The sequence below is a fragment of the Patagioenas fasciata genome, chromosome 1 (assembly GCF_037038585.1).
Source record: "Patagioenas fasciata isolate bPatFas1 chromosome 1, bPatFas1.hap1, whole genome shotgun sequence".
NCBI classification, from domain to species: Eukaryota; Metazoa; Chordata; class Aves; order Columbiformes; family Columbidae; genus Patagioenas; species Patagioenas fasciata.
Window position 1 is genome coordinate 168,397,933 of NC_092520.1, and position 8,651 is coordinate 168,406,583.

Sequence of the window (8,651 nt, forward strand, 5' to 3'; positions counted from 1 at the left end):
CTTACGCTTCTTTATCGCACCCCTGCGCTCGCTCAGGCAACGCAGCGCCAGCTCAGTGCCTGCGGTTTGCTTGCGTGAATGTGCGCGCCTGTCTACCTGTCTGTCTGTCCATCCACCCGTCTCCGGGTGCGCTTGTTTGTGCACGCTAAAAATAGACGACAGCGCCTGACAACTGCCTTCTGATTGGCTGCTGTTGAGGTGCCGTCAGCCTATGGGAGCGCGGGGCGCGGCGGGGCGCGGAGATCGCGGCCGCCTCGGCGGGGCCAGGGCCGGTGCTGGTGCCGGTGCCGGTGCTGGTGCTGGGGGCGGCGCGGCGGGGTGCCCGTGGGCTCGCTGGCGGATGTGGACAAACGGGGGAAGGAAGCCGGCAAAAAATGTGTGGCCGCAGCCGGGCTGGCGTGAGGCGCGCGAGCCCGGAGAAAGCGCCAGGCAAGACCGGTGGCGCTCGGGGACCGGCCGGCGCTGCGGGACCGCGCCGTTTGCATTCCGGACAGGTGGTGCTTTCACCTGCATAGAGCTTAGAACCTCAGAATTAAGGAGACCTGTCTCGGCCGCAAACACAGCCCGTATCCCGCCCCGGCCACCGAGAGCCACCGGCCGCAGTTATCGCTCGCCACCCCAGCCGGCCTGTGGGGGGCGCTGCCCACCCGTGCCCTCGCCGCGTCTCGGCTCGTCCGCGCCGGCAGGGGGCGCTGGTGTCCGCGGCGCAGCTGCCGGCCGGGCCGGGTGCCCGCGATGGCGGCGGGCCGTGGCGGGGGGCCGGGGCTCATAAGGCGCGGGAAGGGCCTCTGTCTGCCCCGGGGGCTGGGGTCCCCAGGGCTTGGTTCTCCGCACACTTGTACAGCGCTTCCGCGGCGTCGAGCTGCCGGCGTCTGCAGTGCTAAGCGCAGTCTGGCAGTTTTTTTGCAGCGTTTCTTTCCTGTGTCTTGAAGCAACAAAGGCAGTCCCGTGTAAATTTAACCTCCTTACAGGAATTTGTTACCAAGTTGGTTTTGTGTATTTCGTAGATTCTAAAGTAATTTCGTGGACTTCTGTTTATAAAGTAGTATCTGAAGTGAGAAAGTCATAAATTGTGGAAACAACAGGTAACTGAAAGGACCAAAATGGAGTATAAATGTCCTCTTTTTTTCTTGTGTTTTTTTTTTTTCTTTTTTTCATGGAATTACCAAGAATTAATGTTAAAACAATTGCACTGGAGAATTGAGAGAACACCTCCAAATCAAATTTCAGATAAAACATATATTCAATAGACAAATGTGTCAAATCAGTGGTTTCACTGGAAAGAAGCATCAGCCATATATATAAATACAGTTGTATAGGCATATATGAAAAAATACAGTTTGATATCTGTTAGTGCTTTGTAGCCTTTATAGGGGTAACTTAGAAGGTGGCAGGAGCTGATGAGCAGGATGCTGTGTCTTAATTGATTCAAGCAGTGGATAACACCTCTGGAGCTGTTAAAACATCTCACAGTTTCGCGGAGTTGTTTGACTCTCTCTTCTCCAGAACCTCTTTTCTCATGGGTGGTGCACAGACAGAGCATCACAGAGATGTGAGTCCAAGTGTGATGAAGGTGAGGACTGTAAAGAAGGGAAGTAAAAAAATAATTTCTTCTGAAGAAATTTGCTTCTGATTTTCACTGAGCCTGTGCCTTGATTCACACCAATAGAAGGAAGCAAGCAGTTCTGTGTTCTGGTCCACTCTAAGTTAAATACTTTGAAACTTACAAAAAAAATCATTATTTTCTATTGCTTTTATATTGAGCAGAGGTAACCTCCAGTGCCTGAGCATTATCTTGTCCATATGAGCTCTTGGTGTCAACTTGTAATTTGCATACTAATTGCTTGCAATCTTTAGCAGTAGAAAAGTGAACTGTCCACAGTTCAAAGGATTTCTTAATTATAAAAGGAAAGTACCTCATGGCAAAGAGTGTAGCCAGTAATTATCTACTGCCAAGTGCCAAAACACGTGTGGATGAATGTTAACTGCTGGGAACAGAAGGAAGCTGATTTCTTTTGTGGCAGTTTGAGGCTTCTGGCATGAAACAGAAAATCATTGTTTACATATTCTGTTAACTTCAAATGTAACGGTACTTTCTGTGTGGTGGTGGTGGCATTCAGGAGAAATAGCTTAATAACTCTGGCGCTGTTAGTTCAGAGGTGGTGCAAGTTACATACAGAGGGACCATTCTCCACGTGGGTTTTGAGCACTTCTGAGGGCTTGTGTCACCCCATGCAGCTGGTGGGACTTTTCCAGTGTGCACATGGTCACCCTTCATGTTTCTGGGCGACAGCAGAAACACTGTGGTTTTTAACCAGTCTCTCTATCTGATCATAGCCTAATACTCTCCTGTGTCATCATCTCACGAAGCCAGAATGAAGGGGTTAAGGCTTTTTTAGCAGGGTAAACGTTCATGTTTCTCTTGGATTTAACTGAAAGATTTATCATGCAAGTCATAAATGTGAAACTTCTTTGGATTTGCCCTTTTACTGTATAAGAGGGTCCAGCTGGTTTTGGTTTTGATGTGTGCAGCTGCAGATATTTCCAAAGTTTAGGAAAGTGTAATAGCTTGGAGATCTGTGTCTAAAGAAGTTTATACTGATTTTTAAGATGACATGTGCACACTTTCAGTCCCACTGTTTCAAGATTTATCACAACACTAGAGATAACTTTCTAGATTAATAATTCAATGAGAACATATTCAGCTTTTGTTATTTTCTTATACATTGCTTAGTAAACTTTTAACTTTTATTTGCAGAATCATTTTACCCATATTTTTAATTTTCTTCTTAGTCTTTGTAGTTTTATTTTCATTTTCAACACTATTTCTTATAATGTCATGTATTGCTGCAGTCTCTTTTATAACTTCTGAATAGCTGATTTATGGTGATAGGTCTTGCTGCACATGCTCTGTTATGTAAATACGATGTTTTATGTTGATTAAGGTATACAGTTCTTAAGGGCATCTGTTCAGGGATGCATGTATAATTTCTTTCCGTACAATGTTTTATTTAGTCCTTTTCTGAGACTCCTGTATTATATTTTCTTTAACTTTCTGCACAGCAAATGCCTCTGGGCTGCGTTTCTGAGGCCTTTATTTATCCTGCTGTCTCTAAGACAATTACATAATTAAGTGAATTTCGTTTTTATTCTGAATTTGGTAATTATAACTAAAAGACTGAAAAGTGCATCAGCTGCAATATGAAGGAACTCAATCATTAAAAGAAAATGTATCTAGAAGAGAAACACAGTTGAGAACATTCTACTAATAACCAATAAATGAAATGAAAACTTAAAATAAATAGGGAGAATTGAGCTTACTGGATTCCTTGTGTCTGTTGCTTTAAATGATAATCTTTTTTTTTTAACTTTGACAATCACAAAAATGTGATGTTCCAAGGAAAATTTGTAAATACAACGGTACTAGTTAAAAGAAACATTTCCCCATGTATTGAAGAAGAGAGTGCTGAAAGGACAGGTGTTATATTGTTTAATAAATTTCTGTGTTTAGTATTCTAAAAATAGATTCTTTGTTTGCTCTCCCTAGTTCTAGCACTACCTCAGTCACGTGTGTGTTTGTATACATATACATTTTTCATTTTTGACTGAAACAGATGGCATATCTCCTCATCCCAGGCTCAGGCAAGGGGGGCATGGGAAACATGATAGAATTAAAATTATTTTTAAGTAAGAAGACATCTTTCTCATACCCTATTTCCCATACATACTGTCTTGCAAGCAAGCAGTGACAGTAAACACTCAGGGAGTGTGTTTTGCTTGTGGTGTTCTGAAAACCCTGCCCAGTTCTTTGGTATTTGGTTCCTATGACTACCTGGTTTTCAAAAACAGAAGCCTAAAAGTTAGCAGCTGAGCTCGACTGAGCTCAACAGTAATTCTCCTGCCAGCCACAAAAGGGAGCAGATTAAGCATTTGTTCCAGCTCTAATAGAAGACCTCTCCCCTAAATCCACCAAAGTCACCTGAGGCTCAGTGCTTTTGAAAATCAGGTCATTGCTTAAAGTGTATAAACATGAGTTCAGAAGCCAGATTTTCAGCAATTCGTTGTGAAAACATTAGGCAAGCTTAATTTCTGCACAAATACTACAAAGTCAGGTTTTCTAGAGTTTAAGATCTGTATATGTGCTTCAGGGAAGATTTGGAATGCTATGAGTAAAATGCATTTTTCTGGCCTCAGGAGTCTGTATATGTCATACATATATGTATGAAACATCATCCCTGCAACCATGCAGTGCAGGACACGTGAGTGGAATGGTAGTGATGTCTCTAGAAATCCAGATGGAAAAATGGCTTGAAGCAGTTAGAGGTCCTGATTCAGTCAGAAGATTCACATACGGCTCTGCTGCCAACATCAGTGGGTGTTTAGGCAAGCATTTATGCTCTTTGATGAATTTCCTGCAGGAATGTCTGTTCAAATGCACATTTGAGATACTTACATTTCTGTCACAGTAGTGGCTGTGAATATTTTTATTTTTAATATTTATTTTAACACTTACTAAATGAATACAATTGTTACCTAAAATGTACAATGCAATCTACTACTGGTAAAAGAGATTTCCCAGTGCACGGGAAGTTTCTGTATTTGTGTCGACATGCTTGTGGGTATAGTGTAGAACTCAATCATAGAGGAAATCTGGACAGCCAGTTGTTTAAAATTATCCTTTTTCCTCACGTGAAATTAGCCATAGAATTGAGACCTTCAGAACATGTTTTGAAATACATTTTAAGAATGTAGTAATTCTAAAGCTATAATTCTCATCCAGATTTATGATAATAAAAACGCAGACTGAAGAGCAAAGCCTGCAATTTAGCGTTTAAATCAATGTCTGAGTTACACTGGAAGTCAGGGTGGAACCTCTCCTGGTGGCCATGAGTGCCTGGCTTCTTTAAGTCTTCATGTTACTTGAGAAAGGATTAAATGGGTCAGGGGTCTAATTTAGTAAAACAACTTCTGTTTTCCCACAGGTTTCCAGGGACCTTCTTGGTGAATACTGTGTTATTTTGAGATTAAAAAAAAAAAAAAATCAGAAATCTGAGCTGGCAGAATGAAATGTGCACAGTCCAGAGCTGAGTATCTCTTAACTCTGCATCACATGGCTCTGATATGTGGCCCATACTTAATCTGTGATGTTCTGTTAAACAGCAAAATAAAATTGGTAATGTTTTCAGTTGTAAGTGTGATGAGCAGGCTACATGGCAATCCATGAGAAACTTGAAAAGATTGATGATTGTCCTTTGGCTCCAGAACCTGAGGAGTTGCTCTGAAGGACTAAGGTCTTGTTGTGATCTTTTAGGGCCCTAACCATGATTGTGTCAGGCTACATTTCAGATCAGAAATGTAATAAACACAATCAAATGTTTCTCTAGTTTTGTTTTTGTTTGGTTTGTTTTCCCATAGCTATGTTTTACTGTTGTATCCTAGTTTTTCTGGTAAACCATACTCAAATATCATCTTTTTATTCAACTTTCACCAACCCACATTTACCATTCCGCTTTCAGCGAGCAGCCGCTGCTGGCAGAGTGCCAAGAAGGTGTCAGTACTTATTCACATTTGAGAAGACAGAAGGTCCCAGAGACGTCTTAAGATTCATGATCGATCAGGACTTTGTCTCCGCAAGCTTGAGGTTATCATTTTCACTGGAGTCAGGAGCCATACTGCTTTGATGAGGAAGTAGCTTGGACCTCATCCAGCTATTGATATTTCTAAAGTGATGATCTGGCTTGAAATCTGGCCACAGTGATGCATTGCTTCACCACACAGATCTTATTACATGTGTCTGTTGTTAGTAATGCTTCTGACTTCGAGTTTTGAATGCCTTGAACGCTGGGCCTAGTGGTTTTAGTTTTAATGGGTTTTGTGTGTAAGGCTGTTCAGCATTTTACTCTTGTATAATGTTGCCAGTGCAGTGCTTACTATTCACAATCACATAAAAAAAGTTGCTGTATGTGCAAAATGTGCTGCTTAGGGTAATTGTGCAGTACTGGAATACTTTTATATGAAAACGTAATCTGTACTGGTTTTCACCACAAAAGTTCAGAATGTAATATTAAAGTTCCGGTTTTTCATATATGTCTCTGTATGACTCACTCAGCAGTATTATGGGCTAGTAACAGTATTTACTGCAGCACAGATCATTCCAGGGGGGATGGTCCCAAGTTACTTTTTTCTTTGTTAAAGCTGGTATGAGTTGACACAAGTGTCACTGAACTACAAAATGACTAAGGAAACCTGGATTTCATCTGGTGCTTTTGGCTGACGATGAATGTTCCTCCCTCAGTCCCCACTGCGCAACAGCAGTGGTGATCTGTGGGATCACCCATGTCCCAGCAGAGCTCCGGCAGAGCAACTGCTGCAAATCCCCTTGCATCTCCCACACTGGGAGGCTGAAACGCAACCTGAGCATGGCCAAGGTGATGTTGGTTAGAGAATGGAGATGGACCGAAAGCCAGGGCGTTTTTCCCTTTGTTATGCACACGCGCCACTGCCGTGTGGTGGCTCTTGTCTGGCTGCTGAGTCAGCCCAGATAATCAGATGCCAGATGATGCTCCTTTCACATTGATGGGCAGTATTTTCTTTTAAGTAAAAGCTTGACTACTGTACTATATATGTTGTCACTTTAGGTAGGATTATTTTCACCAAATTTTAGGTATTTGCTTTAGAGAGCTCTATTCTAGATCACAGCCATCTCGTTTTAGTATATACTTCTAAGCTAGACAATGTGTACTGTTGTAGGTGTTCGTATTAGTAGTTTGGATCCCATCTTCCAAACTAGTGCAAAATATTACTGCCTTCCTCTTTCTCTGCACCTTTACCAGGACCACTTTCCTTTTTTTTCTTTTTATTTTTTTTTTTTATTCCTGAGAATCTGTTTGTGAAGAACAAGCCTGTTCAAGAGCTTGGTCTTCGAGCTCATTAGTGAAAAGGGAAGCATATGTAACTCCTAAACTAATTCTGTCTTTACAGTTGTCCAACTTAACTGGCTTTACAGGGATCTTGTCAAAGCCTGATCTTGGAAGAAGACTTTTCAACATCATAATGATTCCAGTTGGGAGATATGTGCTAAAAGGAAAGGGGTATTTATTAATATTTTGTTAATTAGGGTATACTCAGGCTTTCTGCTATATATTTGCAATTTCGAGATTTTTGTGTATTTACTTCTTGTCTGCATGTTTTGGTGGTAGTAATAGTGGCCTGGCATGTCCTTTACCATTTGTCCTGTGCTCACAAATACTTCGTAAGTCATCTAGCAGAGTCATCACTGTAAATGTAGTAATTTATGCTTTTTTTATTTTATTTAGCATGAGGACCAACAGCCCCTAACGTATTTCTAGCTTTATATGCCTTCTTAAGTGCATTTTTATGGATTCAATAAACCCGTTGGCTTGGTTGAAAGGATTTTCTTGTTTGTTTTTCTTCCCTTATTTTAAATGAAGGTAAATTAATCCAATTTAAAACTGTTCAGTAGAATATTTATTAATCATTATTTGGCTACATAATAGCAAGAGTCCCACTTGCTTTGGCTTTATTTTTATTTAAAGTTATTGAATTATTCTTTACATGAAACCTGAGCAAACTAAGTTATATCAATGCCTTGCTTCCCTGAGTCTTGCACTTCACCCCCTGCAGAAATCAGAATATGGAAAAAATAAAAATCTAATAATGAGATAAAACTAGCACAACGCAAAAGAAGATAATTACATTGCTCCGCTGTCACAAGGCCAACATAAAAAAAAATGAAGTGAGTCATCTTCCTTCACATGCGCAGCCTATTCAAACATACATATATAATTATTTATTTGTATGGTTTTGATTCTTTAGCCAAATGTCGCTACTTTATAATGTGGTGTAACCACTTAGGGATTATGTTCTCTGTGCTCATTTATAGTTTTATCATTAAACCACAAAAAAGTGTTCTAGGCTCCAATGTAATTAAGTTGCATGCAAGCGTTGTATATCATTAAATCTTCGTATGAGTACATGAGTTCAAAGACAGCTCTCCTGCAATGATAAGATACAATATGCAGCAAATAAAGTCTTCTTTCTAGTGAAGGCATATCCCTTACCAAACCGGTGTATCAAGCAAGAGTATGCTCAAATGTCGAGAAATCTTCAAGTAACATTGTAATTTTTACTTCAGAGGTAAGTGGACAATTAACTTAGACCATTTCTTAAAATAAAGGGACTGACATTTACAAGTCACAAGTGGTTTTGAGAGTTTTACCTTTGATCTTATGAACAAAAATCTGCAATATGCAAAAGTGCTAGAAAGGAAGAACAGCGGTATAAAACCTTTGAATAATAATTGCCATGGATTTAAAAATTTTGAGAAAATCTGATACTCCCATTAGTTTGAGACTCTGAAATAAGGAAGAAGGATTTTCTGGATTAGAGGTATAGATGTACTTTTGTAGAGATGCTTTATGCAATCCTCAAGCTGGACACATGTAACAGTTTTGCCTCATGAAACTTAATGTAAAGGTTAATGCTGAGCAAATAGTATTCATGCCAATTTACCTTTTTGGTTTTGGGGTTTGTTTGTGTTTTGTTTTTCTTTTTTTCATTCCTGGTTGTTGGGCAGTCTGTTAGTGGTTCACGTTTGCTGAAGTTACTTGGATGAATTTGAATTTTCAACC

General features: G+C 40.6%; 1 long non-coding RNA gene across 1 annotated transcript; it reads left to right on the forward strand.

Moving 5' to 3' along the window:
- Window positions 1-278: 278 nt before the first annotated feature.
- On the forward strand, window positions 279-7,410 carry LOC139825778 (uncharacterized). Its single transcript, XR_011735977.1, has 2 exons — window positions 279-1,573; window positions 5,517-7,410. It is a non-coding gene; the product is annotated as an uncharacterized lncRNA (long non-coding RNA).
- Window positions 7,411-8,651: the final 1,241 nt, after the last annotated feature.